General features: G+C 37.9%; 1 protein-coding gene across 3 annotated transcripts in view; it reads left to right on the forward strand.

Annotated features, from left to right (window-relative positions):
• CDK6 (cyclin dependent kinase 6) overlaps positions 1-15,027 on the forward strand; it is a 131,575-nt gene that overhangs the window by 16,243 nt on the left and 100,305 nt on the right. The gene's annotated exons all lie outside the window — the stretch shown is intronic.

A 15,027-nucleotide genomic window follows, 5' to 3' on the forward strand; every position in this document is an offset into this window, starting at 1 on the left:
TGCACCCAATTTTGAGCTCCAGGAGAAGCCATTCTGGTCAAAAATTGTTAGTGTTCTCCAAGAGACAAAGTAACTGATGATGTGTGTTGCTCATGCAGTCTACAAGTAGTTTAAGGCACCTTTCAAAGCTTTCTCAGTTGCAGTTTCTCTTTGTCATTACTCTTCACTCTGCCATATTGATCTCATACAGGATTTGCCACTAAGTGGGTTTATTATGTCATTATTGAAAAAATTTTGATGCTGCACATAGTTTCATTGCCTCAATTTAATTTTGGGCAAATTGCATGATTGTACAATTGCAAATGTAAGTTGGAAAACTCGGGTGTCTAACTTACATTCCAGTCTGAATTATCCCAAGACCTGAGTTTTTGTGAAGCAGGGGTGCTATACCTTTATCTCTTGGAATAATTTTGGGGGAACATCTATTTTTCCATAAACTCAAAACATGTCAGCCCACATTGCTCAGTAGTAGCTTTCAAAATTAAAATCAGTCAGTCAATACTGCTAAAAGATTCTGCTCCATGATTTTTTATGTGAATTGTGTGTTTTATAATTTGACATAACAGGCTTGAAAACAGTTTTGTTTATTATGGATCTACTAAGACGATGTAGTAGTAGTAAAGTAAAAAATTACTCTTGTTAAGCTGTTCAGATATGCATTACACATGTGGGTATATGCGGAAAAGGAAAACCATGAAAATGTCAAGATTTGACTCCATTTAACTTGATAATTACTATTTTGTAACATAGATTAGGATTGTTAGACATTTATTGCCTGTGCTTTAAGAATGTGTGAACTGTTTTCTTTTTTGAAGTGTAGAAAAAATGGAAAAGGGATACAGGCAAGTCAGGGGAAAAGCCATCCCAAAAGCTAATGGTTTTTAAAAAGTTGCATGACATTGAAAATTGGAACATGGAACTGAAATGCTATCTCACTCCTAAGTATAATAAAATAGTACATTTTATTTAATGTGTTCTGGAAAGAGTAAATATAAATTATAAATCCTAATGCCAGTGGCAAAGAGCCCAGGCATCTTTTGGCATCTAATGGCTTAACCTCACCTGGGCAGCGGGCAACTGAACAGGGAATGTGAATGTTTAAAAGCAGCACCACTAGTTTTTTTAATATATAGCTTTTTTCTTCTCTTGTTCGCAGTACAAATACATATTTTTAAGGGCTTTAGAGAATATTTAGATGATATGATTATGTATCTCCTTTAATACTTATTAAAAGTTTCCAGATCTTGCAAAATTCAAGGTCACTTCAATCTTTCTTCTTTCAAGCATGAAATTACCATCCCTTATCAGCATTAGTCACTGAATTTGAGAACTCAGTCATCCCAGAGCACATGCTTTATACAAAAATATTGCAGTAACATTTGTCAGCTTTTAAATGGAGGCTTTTTTTAAAAGTATATGGAGTTCTTGAGGTAAAACTAAAATTTTCTGAATGAACATGGATTATCATGGCTTTTCTAATATATTGATCACTGTTATTTTCACAAGCCTGAAGAAATGTTCTTTTGCTTTCAAATATTGAAATCCATGTCGCTTCTCTGCCTTCTGTGGTGAAATTGTGTGAACTGTACTGCATTGAGATCCGTAGTCATACACCGTAAGTGCTTGCCTACAGAGGTATCCATGGAAATGAAGACTACTGTGTCTACCTGGATTTAGGAAAAAATAAAGCTTTACTTTGTATGTTTCTTCCAATGGACTTGAGACAGCTATTTGTCAGTCAAATATTTTTATAATCAAGACACAGATTCTTATCTTAGAGCATCTAGATGCCAGTTGTGATGTTTGAAAGCCAAGATATGCCTGCATGAAAAGTAGGTAAGGGAAATCATTGGATAGTTTGTTTTTCTTCACAGAAAGTCACTTCAATTCTCTGATAACTCAGAAAGCAGCTGAATGGACCTTTATAAAACATGTGAACAGAGTCACTTCTAAGTGGAGACAGCTGGGGTCTACTTAATATCCTGTGTAAAATGGTAGAGGTCAGCTTCCTGGAGTAACTTAGGATTTTTATTTCATGAATATCCTACTGCTTCAGGTACCTGGGGTGATGGAAAGTCTCTCAAAGTAAAGTGCACCATAAGGAAAAGCTCCAGGGCTGGAGCTTTCTTTGCTCTTCATTTGCTGTGGAACAGTGGGAATTATCTTGTGGCCTGCAGTATCTACATTCTTGATGTAAATGTCTTTTGTGTGAGTGCTTATTAATGCAGGCAACTAATCTCAGTTTTTTTCTTCCAATCTGAAACTGCTGTTTAGGCTTTAGGGTATTAATTGAAAATCATTAAGAAGTCATTGAGAATCTGTGAGACTTCGGAAAACAAGTCATTCCCAAATGTACTGATTACCCTGAATACACTGATTATTTTGTAATTTGGGACATTTGTTCCTAAATCACTTAATTTATCTTGACAGTTTTATGATTTTTTTTCTCCATGCAATTAATGGAGACACATCTTTACTGTCTAAGGTCGTACATTCCCTTAACGTGTTCCCTGTACCTGTTCAATTTAATTAGTCCTTGAGTTTAGAATCTTATTTTATTTCCTGCCTCCTTCTAGTCCATCATGTGTTGGACATATCAGTGAAAAAAAATTATCTTTGTAGGCTAGTATCACTGGTAACTGTTAACTCACACAAAAGTTCAAAAGTTATATGATATAGCAATTGATAAAATTGGTAGTTTGGTGACACTGTAATTAAATACATGTGGTGCAGTGAGCCTGAAGATTCACATTTAAAATTGTACTTTTCTAATGATGTCCAATATGATTACATACTTTTCATATTTGTGACAATTTGTCTTTTCCTTGACTACTTTTTTAAGTTGAAGATAAAGACAAGCAGTAAAGTAGAACTAAGAGGACTAAGTGTTTCTGTTCGATGGGAAAAAAGTGAAGATTAGGGGAAAAAAAAGTAGTGTGTCACTGGAATAGGCAGGCTGACCACAGAAAAGGCTTTTGTAGACTGTGGTGGTTCTGTGGGGCTGGTATGGTGTGCACCATTGCCTGTTTAGTCAACTCTACAAAGGCTTAAGATCATCAGCTGTGGTATTTTTGTGCTGTTTCTCCAACAGAGGTAAATAGGGTGAGTGTGGAGTTTAGGGATGGAATATAGAAAATAATGAGGAGCATCTCCTTCAGCCCTCATTGTCTCTTGACTCGTTCTTGAAATTAAAGTAATTACATTAATAAAACAATTCATATATGGCTTAGAAGGGGTTAGAACAATTTTTGTCTCAGCCAATATTTATACTCTGAAGTGAGAAAGGTGGTTCCTGATGTAGGGAATAGTGTAAGAGCAGGACAGACTGAAGTGGTAATTCCTGGAAAATTAAGGCCCTCACTGACTTCTCTATGATCTGAAATAATCCATATCCACTGCTTTGTAAGTCCTTGCAGCATTTGCAAGCAGATGGGAGCCAGTCCTGCCTCACTCCCAGGCAGATGCCTCCTGACTCCGCTGATGCCATGAGCTGGCTAGCAGCCACAAAGCCATGCTAGCCATGCCAGCCCCCGGAGCCTCAGCCGGGCTCAGGGCTCCGTCAGCTCGTTCCGGACCCACGCTGTCTGCCTAGGCATCATGGAGCACACCCTGCTTTGCTGGCACCACCTGGGTACATGGGCCTTGTTTTCATTTGCCTTCATGTAAAAATGTTTTAGCGCTCCAGGAACCAGACCTTGTTTTGCCAGATTTATTACGGTTTGCTCATTTCTTTCAGAAATGTGAAAGATGATGTATGCAAAGAAATCAAAAAGCAGTTTTGCCATCTGACATAAACTGTAATTTACAAAATGCTGAATTTATTTCAAAACTACCCATATATTAAAATGTAAACCTTCATCTCATGCTGCTGAAAGACACCCCAAAAGAAATAGTTGCCTTTGCCTTGTAGTAATAAAACAGTCGAATAAAATTTATTGCCGGCTCAAAATGCTGCTAACACCTCATTTTCATTGCCAAACTCTTCAAATAATCTTTAATTTGTTTTCTTTTACATATGTGTGCAAGAGTTTAAAGGAAATACTTAAAGAGCTGTATAGCCTGTAGAATACTTCATTCCATGTGCATTAATCTTTAAATGGTTGGCTCCCTGTGCCATGTAAACGGGCTAGAAAGGGAGGAAGTGTGTATCAGCCATCTTACCTTAAGAACTGGAGGATGACAGCGCCTGCGAATCTTACAAAAATAGATAATTTTGGTTTACTTTACATGTGCTATGAATTAATAAAAAAAAAAGACAGCTTGATAGAAGAAATGACAAGACAGGCAAGGACCTTGCATGGCCACATTGAATGGCCACGAATGGGAAAAAGACCTCTATGATGTCCAACTCTTAATACACTTGCAAGATATAGTTCTGATGAAACATGTAAGGAATTTGCATGCTAATGGAAAAAAGGATCCCTTTTTATGTATCCAGTGCTTAAGAGCAGTTGCCCCCAGCTAAATTTATTAACCCAGAAGAATCTTGTAAATTTCTATTGAAGATTTATTAGTCCCATTTGTTTCTGTTCTTCAGAACATGAATATTAAACTCAACCCTGCAAGTTTGTCACAGGTGAAACTCCCTTTCACATTAAAGGGAATTCTGGACCTGTGCCAAAGCTAGTTAAATAAATGTACCAATTTCATGAGGCCTAGGTAAAGGCTCTTGTATGTTGAGCTCTTTAGGATTGATCCTGGTCTTTGAAGGTTGAGTAAATAGGGCAGAGGTGTTTTTAGTGCCTTTTTTTTTTTTTTTCTTTTTACTTGTCTCCCATTTTGTTTTAACTTCTACACAGAAGAAATATTTTAAAGTAACTTCAAAAATGAACGGAACAGAATCTGCATTATCTGCATTGCCCCCAGGTAAAATGGACCAGTTACAATCTTTCCGGGAAAGAACAGTATCTTCTAAATTCAGTTAAATTAAAGCATCTTGTCTAAGTCATTTAGGCATCTTCCACAGCAAGCAGGGAGAGATGGTACCCTCCCCAGAGTCATTCAGTCAACTTGCTTCTGTCCCCTGAATAAATGAAGACCTACGTGACCCATTTAAACTAACCCCCAGTCGCTGAGTAGCTCCATTGCAGGAGTTGTATCTCTTCCATGGGAGCTGAGAGGAGAACTTGTTGCTTCACAAGCTGTGCAGGGCTGTGGTGTAGATGGATGGTGTTGACCTGACTGATGATGGCTAGCCAAAGACTGCTATGTTGAATGAAGTTGATAGTTTTCTTGCAAGCCTTAAATCTGCCTTCTGCTGAAGGCAGAAGTACTTCTGCTAAGTACTTTGTAGTCCCATAGTTTTGATACTTTGGTTTTAGAATAAATATTTTCTCACACTTTGCTTTTTCTCATAAAATTATCTATTACTCTGCCACTCAGTTTTTCTGTTATATCTGCAACTTAAAAAGAAGAGGGCAATGCTTATGTGTGTAGATCTGACTTCAAAAAACCTGGCCAGATCCTGTTTGTTTTTTTTACCCATGTGAGCAATTGCCTTTGTATTTTGATTTTTGGAAATCAGCTGAGTGCTGTTTACTTTTGGGCAGATGGGATGTTATTGGTAGCATGTGAAGTTGTGGTGACAGAGCACAGTAGAGTGCCACTGGAAGGTTGCTTGAGTTCACTGTGCTCCCTTCCAGGTTTGGCTGAAGTGAATGAGGAATTCCCTTTGTCTGAAGTTCACAGTGCTGCTGGCCTCATGGCACACAGTAGTATTACTGGGAATATATTTGCCATCAAAGCCTGATGTAAGTCACTCTCCTTACCATGTGTATACAAAAAGCACTGTGAACTGCATTTCTGTTTTTACATGATATAACCTCATGCAGGACAAATTTTTGGAAAGGAACACACAAAGTGTAAGACACCTTTTGGATTTTCACTTGACTTAATCCTGAATGTGGGAACTGCATTCACCACCTAACAGCTTGTGTTGAAAGTGGGCAGATCTGTCTAATCCATTTTCAGGAAATTTTGAGCAGTTCTAGTGAAACCATTAACAGGTTCTTTCAACAGATGTAGACATTTTTTAAAAGTTGTTTTCATGCATTTTAAATATCTGGTGTTAAATTGCTGTTTCCATTTTTAAGATAACAAGAGCTATTCACATCTATTGCTGTTTTCTAGTCCCTCAGGTTAAGACTGGGAAAACAACAGTTCATAGTTTATTCATTTCAGAATTTAAGGACAAACAAATACTGTGATGAGTGCCTTAGAATACATCGTGACCATAGTTTTCAGAGATGAATGCCCATATTCACGAATTGAGTACTTAAGGGTGACTAAAAAGTTAGGAAGCAGAGATTGTGGTACAGATACGGATGCTTAAGTGCAAAAGGGGACCATGCATGTTGAGCCCCAAGTTGTAAAGTTCTCACTGCATGGCTAAAAATCAGATAGGGTTTGAAATGGCAGACAGGGGTTTGCATTGCTATCCAGGTGATGACTGGCTAAGTATAAGAAAAGAAAAGATACCAGGCAGATAAGACAGATGAAGCTTTAGGTGATGTGTATAATTAAAAATCACCTAGGTGTTTTGCATGCTGCAGGTTAAGTGCAGTGTAAGTTCTTTGGTAGCTCAGGGCTGGTGTATCATGTGAGGTCAAAACCTGTGACAGGTTTACTCTGCACGCTGGTACTCTGGCTTCAAAAATGCATTCTTCTACTGACAGGTCTAAAAAAATTTAATACTATACTACTCAAAGCTTGTGTTGTCATCTCAGCTGACCATGCTGTCATAGCAATAAACAGATTGGTAGAAGCTTGCACCCTGTTTCCCAGTGATGTTAGTTTCATTCTCTTACCAAGGATTTCCATATTATAATGTCATTTAGAGAGACAATAACGTTTTATTTAAGAAATGATACATAATAATAAACCCAAGTATAAACAAATGGGCATGAGAGTGAACCATGCATTGTTTTACTGTGGTTTACTCGTTTGTCTGCTAATTGCTTTCTGTTTAATACATGGATATATAGTGTGTTACATTAAAAGGTCTATAGATTCCCTTAATAATAGTATTCCCTGAATACATTAGAACAACACAATTTAAATAATTTAAAATAATTAATTTTGTTTTCTTATTAACATCTCTTTTTACTAACATATATGCTGCTTATTTACTTTGTGCATGTGTAATACTGTCAACTTCAGCCAATTTAGCTTTTTGTTCTCCTTAAGGCTTTTTTTCTTCTGTTTTGTGCTCTTTTGCTCTAGCAATGGAATTCATGGTATTGTTAAACTGTGGAAGTTTTCCCCCTCTAAAAATCATCTCTTGATCCTTCTTTGAGACAAACTGTTGAGTCCCAATTCTACCTATGAAATGCAGAAATGTATTTTCTTACAAAAATAAGTATTTTCTTACTTGATGCCAGGAACAGAACCACAGCAAAATATTTTGCATCTATTGCTCTGTCTCCCCTGCTGTTCACCATCGTATCATGGCTTTGGATTCCTTTCAAGCGCTGCCACTACTGGTGTGTCCTGGGAAGTGGTAGCAACATCATCAGCGCTCAGGTGTATTTGCAGCCTTTACCAAGGTCCCTTACCTTGCTTTTTCAGTGTCTGACAGCTAGACCCTTCAGAATTACTCTATCAGGCTGCTTCTTTTCTGGTTGATTATATTCCGGAGGGCTTAGCCTATGCTGAGTGGTTAATTAGGGCTCAGACACCACATGAGTTTTCAGTGCATCTACCATCATCCAGAATAATTGTGGTTGTGGAGTAACTTGGAGGTCTTTCAGGAACAGCAACCCCTGGATCAATGATAAGCTTCAAAACAGAGGACCCCTTCTGTCACTATCTACAGTAGCTGCTTTGTTATTCTTAGGTTCTCCTATGAAACTATTAGAAGCAAAAGTTTGTACTCAAATTTGCATGAGAATGATATACAATTTTTTAAAAGCTGAATTAAATACCTCAGGAACTGCTGTGATATTGCAAGCATTTAAAATTATATGAGATTGTACAGAGTGTGAAACAGTACATTTGACTTTTTGCAATTAATTTTTCTTTTCTGGAGTGAAGGGTTATTATTTCTTTCGTTGTTTTTGATATGTTGGCATCGTGATTAAATCTCATGTGTAGATAGATTCGATTATTAAGCCACTGAAGAATGAATGATAATTTATACTGTTGCATAAATTTTGAAGAAGACTTGTTTTTACTTAAACCTAGAAGAGAGATGTTCATCTTAGATTTAGATCCTCTAGGTCTGACACAAGAATTAATTCAAAATGTAAACTGAAATGTGGAGTCTGTAACAAGAAGTTTGTGGGCTACAGTAAAGGCTGGATTTTGTTGTATCTCATCTTGCACCATGTACAGCTGGAAGTTCAGAATAACATCTGGGCTCCTTTCATTTGAATTAAACAAAATCAATATTCAGGCATAAGTTTTATTTACATGTTGAGCAAATTAGGGAATCTGAAAAGGAATACAGCTGTTCCCTGAGGAAGGTATTATAAAGAAAATCTAAAAAACTTAACAACAGATGCAAGCACACTGCCAATGAATGGGAGCATCTTTAATTTGTACTCTGAACTGGAAGCTTACTGGAAGCTCACAGCACTGTATAGCAGCAGTGTACATGACTTGGAAAGGCAGTGTACATTTGCTTGTTGAAGGATCACATGAGAGCACTATGAATAGGTCAGACAGCTATTGCTGATCCTAAACAATCTGTCAACGACTTTCTTCATAACAGGCCATGTTATTTTTCTGATTCGGGGGTGACTTGGCGTGTCCCTGGCCTGCCCTGGGACAGACTGTTTGGTATGGCAGCACACAGGCATGTGTTCAGGCACCACCCAGCTGGTATTTTCCCTCCGTATTGTCAAGGGATCCATGTGTGGCCAGTTTGGATAAAATCAATTGCAGTGAGATTGTTCATGGACTGGTAAGGAATTAAGCATTTTAAACACTGGTGAACTATAGGATAAGTCCTTAAGAGGAGTTCTGCATGGCAGGTTAAAGTTTGAATTATAGAGTCTTACGAGACCCTTTTCTGGTCCTTGTCTGTTAATCTCCCTCTAGGAAGAAAGTGAAAGAGAAATGACGGTGTGAAGGCAAAAATAGACAGCATGCTGCTATAAACAAAGAAAGGTGCAGAGAACATCTTGTCAGGCCTATTTTTCCTTGAAGAAAAACTCTTTTAACAACTGCATCTTTTAGTGGGTTGGGTGGCACATGGAGAAAACTTATGTAGCCTTTTCATCTTTTGGGCACAAATCTTTGTTTCTGTTGAAAATGAAGACTGATTTTGGTGGTTTCATCAGAGCAGACATTTGTCTGTATCACAAAACCATTCAGTCTGGCACCAGAGCTCGTCACTGCTTGAGAGGGGCCCAGTGCAGGAGAGCAGGGGTGTTGCAGGTCAGGGCTGCAGTCAGGACTGAGCGTTGAACGCTTGCCCAGTCAGCCCACTCTATCGGACTTTAGCCAGTGCTATTTACTTCGCTTTCACGAGCATCTATTTCTCTCTGTCACTTTCTCTGTCTCTCTTCCTCACGCACACTTAAAGAACAAAAACCTCTTTTATACAGCTAAGCATTTTAAATAATTTTTCCAAGTCAGAAAGGGAGAGAGACTGGAAAAAATTACAGCACAAAGCTCAGCTTGCAGATGAACGATTGCCTTGTCATCCTAATGTCACCCTTCCTTTCCTTAAACCTCATGGGTGAGTGGGCTGTAAGCAACAGTGTTGGCTGGGCTCTGCTCGACTGGGTGTCCAGAACAGGACTTTCTGCTGCCTTTCTTTCATTGTACAGCTGCTTCTCCGCAGTAGTTCTTTCTGCTCTGTGCACAGCAGATAATGAGTGAGTGACTTCAGAGTTGAAAACATCTATCTACAGAACATCTCCTGTCCTAGATAAATTAATTGATTTTACCTCATGTTAAGTTCTGCCTTTACTGCTGTTTGCCTGAAAGAGATTTCTCCTGGAGACAATGGTGATCCTGCTACCCTTCCCTGGAAGGATCACAAAGCAGGAGAAATGTTCACAAACTCCAAGAACTCAGTATAAAGTGGAGAATAAGGATTTAAGACATAAAGTTGCCGTGAACACTGTAGGCATACCCAAGATTATTTAATCAAGTTTGGCTTTGGGCATCTGACTTGTTGCTGGATGGAGCTGACTGTGGGCTCGCTAGCAGTGCTGCAGGCAGTGCTGTGCCCTCATGCTGTGTGTTTCCAGCACCGAGGTGGTTCTGTTCTGTGCAGTCAGAGCCTTTGTTATGTTGCAGTCTGCTGTGGAGCCATACCTTAAGCACTGATACACACTGGGGCAGCTGCAGCTGGAGTTACAAGTACGTTGTGAAGCTCTTGAAGACCCCATGTGCCTCTGAAAATGGAACTTAGGTCTTGCATTACTATGTGGTTCTACAGATGCTATCCCAGGAAAAATGCCAGTTAAATACTTTGAATTTAGCGGCCTCTTCCTCTGCATGTGCACTTTTATCCCATCTAAAAGTGTTTTACTCAAGCTCCTTTGAGCAAGAAAACTCTACATCTGAAATACCAGCTTTCAGAGGCCTGGAGAAGTGGGTGATTGCTGATTAAAATGAGACAAAGCAGTATGTCCTGAACAGAGGGAAAGAACTCTGTCATATGTTTCAGAGTGGGAAACTCTATTTCCTGTTTTGCTGCATGGGACTTGGTTCTCCTAATGCACATATTCCACCCCAGTTACCCTGCTATTGTCTTTTTCATCTGAAAGATGACCTCTTTGTTCCACTATGTTAGGTATTTGTGATTCCAAGTAGAGACTGGTTTCTGTCAGCAGTCTTTTTCTTGCATCAAAATCAAGAAAGGAAAAGGTAACTAATATTAAAAGTAGGGATAAAACTGTTTTTTTTATAAAGTTGGTATGTACAAAGGGCTTGCTGCTGAGTGACTTCTTGAGGGGTCTGAGGTTGCGGCTGAAATTTGGACTAAAAGGATGATTGACTGTCGTTCTTCAATACCTCTAGGTATAAGAGGCAGAAATTTTCTGTGCTTATGAACTTCCTGGATTAATCTGAGCCGAAGGCAGTAAAAGCAGAAGTTGTTCGGGTCCTCCTCCCCTTATTTGTCAATAAACCTCAGTCATGGCCTGTGATAGTCTTGGTATCCCAATCTTGTGGTGTTTGCATAAACACTGCCAATATACAAGTTCTTTGCTGGTTTTCTGGTATGCAGATAAATACCTTTCAAAGTTAGGTTGAGGCCACCAAACTCTTTTCATCTGTGTATTTGCTCAGACTTGTGAAATCTTAAAACTGTAGTATATTATTATGCCACTGCTTACGTAACCACAGTCTTCTAAAGCATTTCTCCTACACATAAATCAAAGGCTCCAATTCTCTCCCTCTGTTATGCATAAGCTAGGAAGTAATTCTTTCGAGGAAGACACTGTTCCAAAGAAAATTAAAGTAAATCCGCGTTAATAGAAATCTTTGGGAGGCGAGGACTGGTTTTGTTCAGTGCTGTGAGTGACCATACAGGGATCCATATGTGTTCATGTTGGCTTAGTCCTACTGCAGTAAAAATAACAGCAAGCCCTTGCATGCATTGGCAGCAAGTATCTAATTCTTGGTCTTCCTTTTGACTGTGATCCAGTTAATTTTCCAAATGTACCTACTCATCTGTTTGACAATAGCCAAGGCAAATTATATCCTACATTTTTTTCAGGTCTTACAGTCAGATCTGTCTTTCAGTATTTCTTGCAGGTGTCTTGGGCTGATGGACCTGATCTCCATTGCTGTTATCCTAGTATGCTACTTGAAAGTGGGAAGCTTCGTAGCAATTCTCAGATAATCTCAAAAGCAAATCTAGTAACATTTAGGGACTTTCTGGGATCAGTTACAATCTACCACTCAATAGATGCAATAGTTTTCAAAGTAATAACTGTCTTTGCTTTAAAAGCACTAGGTATTCATACTGTAAAATGAAAGTGAACTGAGGTTGCATTTGTCAGATTTTGTGTTTTAAGAACCTACGGAGACTTCAAGGAGCATCATCTGGTTTTCTGCATGCAAAAAATGCCAAAGTATTTTTGTAGGAAGGCTGGTATTTGGCTGGATTATAGGAAGATCCACTAGGCACTAAACACAGAAAATAAAGCAGAGACAGAGATTTGTAGCTGGTAAGCTCCTGCTTTAGTACAATTAACTTGAAAAAATGTCTGCATTAAAACCCAGGTTCTCCGTTAGTGTCTCTTCAACAGTGTTCCAGCTCAGATGGACATGTTGGGCGGTATATGACTCCCAGCCAAACATCTTGTTAAATACTTGCAGGATTTCCCATAGCAGATCTTACTTTAATCAAATAATTCAAACTTTTCTTTGTAAGTACAATAGAAGGGCAGGGCTTGTGTTTACAAAGTATTCAGTGTGGAAATCCTGTATTAATTGAGGTACGATTACTTCACTTAGGACAGTGTCCACATAGTAACTCTTTAAATAAAAGGCCTTTTGCTGTTACCTGTTCCAGAGAGGCAGTCACATGCAATGTTAACATGTCACATACAGAAAATCACAAGGAAATGCCTTCAGAGATGTGCAGTGTAGGCAGCAGAGATGTTCCTGATTAACAAAGACAATTTTATGGGTGATACTTTCACAGTGAATGTAAGAGAGTATAATTTATAGAAAGTAGTTTTATCCCAGTGGAAACTACTAAATAAAGAGGTTGTGTCTTTCTCAATCTATTTCAAGAATGATTAGCAGGAGTAATGCCAGATGTTGTTTTTTTGTAATAGCATGGATTATTATAACCTGAGATTTAAATTACTATCTTTCTAAGGTAGCAGCTGTATTTTCTATGAGTAAACATAATGTACTTCTACCCAGCCCAGTGCAGAATCTGAAGCTTTTATAATTAACAGCAAAGCATTTAGAGTTTCACATAAAGAGTATACAAAAAGGAAAGATAATATTAATACTCAGTGATAATATTACTACTCAGTAAAAGGTAACCAGAATTGTGATTCTCTGAGTTCCTTGTTTTGCTGTGCCAGAAAATGCCAGAATTAAAATAACCCACATACAGAAGAATTAACAGAGAGTCAACATTTTCCTCCTCAGTGAGTTGGAAATGATATGTTACTTCTAAGTTTAATACCGTGAAATCTTTTTTCCTTTTTTTCTTTAATTATAACTCTGCCATAGTTGAAAATATGCTTTTGCCAGTGTATTAAATACCTGGCAAAAGGGGTGTTCTAGAACATTTTAGGTGAACGTAGGTCAACACAAAGGAATCATACAGTTGGAAATATTTTCCAGTGTTTATGTTCAGATGTTGAGACCTGTCTGGCTCCTCTCTATTTGCATGTGTTGGGGTTATAGGCAGTCCGGCTACATTCCACATTGATTTATATAAATATATTGCAGATTATTAACCTCCAGCCAGTAAATACCAGTAAATTTCACTTTTCAGGAAGGTTTGTGACTTTTCACAAAACTTATTTACTGTGTACAGGACAGGTACACCCCATTGAGGGAATCTTAGAGAACGGTATCTGCCATTACGAGAAATGTGCCAACACATTTTCTCTTACAGTCACTGTGTTACCATAATAATTAATGTTTGTTTGTTCAGATTATGATTACAGAATAAGTACAGATTGGTCTTCAGTTAGAGGTAGGGTGATAGTCTTATTATCATATTCTGGAACTCTAGTTTCTAATTTATTACTCACCGAAAAGCTTCCTTAGCATAAAATTAATGTGCATGTATACATTTTCAAAATATGTTGGTTGATAAACAATTTTTCAGTGTCAGACCAAAGATTATTTAGGAAATGCTGTCAAATGAGAGCACAGATTTACTATGGTGAATGTCAAGTGAAAAATACTGCTCTCTTCAACCCGAATTACATTCTTCCCAAGTGGTTATGCCAATTCTAGTGTTTCCTTCTCTTGTGAAATACATTGAGATTTAAGGTAAGAAGTAAAATCTCAGTACAAGATCTCATGTTCATCTTGTCCTTGTCTGTTTGTCAGATGTCCTCTGGGAAAAGAAGGGACCCCTGAGGCTTTGTGTGTGATCAGTTGTCTTCAAATCCTGCATATAAAGCCTTTAGTCCTCGAACAAACAACAACAACATTACTTGATAACATTACCAAAAGTCCTGCACTTCTTAATTCTAATAAAGTAATTCTAAGGAAGAGTATGAAAGATAAAAGTAATACATCAGCATCACTGATACGATGTTGGAAAAAATAAGCCATAGTATCAACACTAGTTTGATCTGTTATCAATGATAGATTCTTCAGTTTAACTGTCTAGAACTTTTTCTCAGTAACTTCATTAATTTTTTAAATCTACTGTCACCTAGTAAAAGTAAGGATTCATTTTACTGCCTCTCCTCAGAGAGAACTGCGATCTGATCTTGTACTATAAATGAAGAAGCACATGAGTAAAGTATGTGAGCAGGGAAGAAATGTCCTTCTGGCTGTTTGGATGGTTTCCTATTAGGATTTTGTAGAAGTGGGCCTTGAAGAAGGATAGTGAAAATCACTGGTGTGAATATAGGTGTGAAGCACAGAAGGATGGGCAGATGTTTTTGAAAAAGGTAAAACAGTGGTTAAAGCTGACATGGTAGATGGAGAGGATGAGAGAAATCCTACTTAAAAAGATGAAACAATAGAAAGTAGAGTAATCAGGTAGGAATGTGGTATTGTGAAGAGCTTTGTCAGTTTGGTGTTGTGCAACAAGGTGAAATGATAAAGAAGTTCCAGTAAAAGAATCACCAAAAGTGATAAAAGAAGTAGTGACATCTTGTGCACAGAGCTTTTTTCCAAACAGTATGCTGATTCTCGAGGTATTCCTTGCGTCCAGGAATTTGTAAAAGGAATCAGGAAAAAAAAATCTGTTTCTGCTGAAGGAGATCTAATTATAAAGCTGTGTAATGGTATAAGTGGGAATTATGTGGAGAGAAACTGAAAGTGCATGCAAACACTCTTATGTATTTTTCAAAAATATTTCCAGCTTTTTTTTTTTTTTTTATGACTGTAAGTACTGGAGCCTAGAATGTATATAAA

This window comes from Anomalospiza imberbis, chromosome 1, assembly GCF_031753505.1.
Source record: "Anomalospiza imberbis isolate Cuckoo-Finch-1a 21T00152 chromosome 1, ASM3175350v1, whole genome shotgun sequence".
Taxonomy (NCBI): domain Eukaryota; kingdom Metazoa; phylum Chordata; class Aves; order Passeriformes; family Viduidae; genus Anomalospiza; species Anomalospiza imberbis.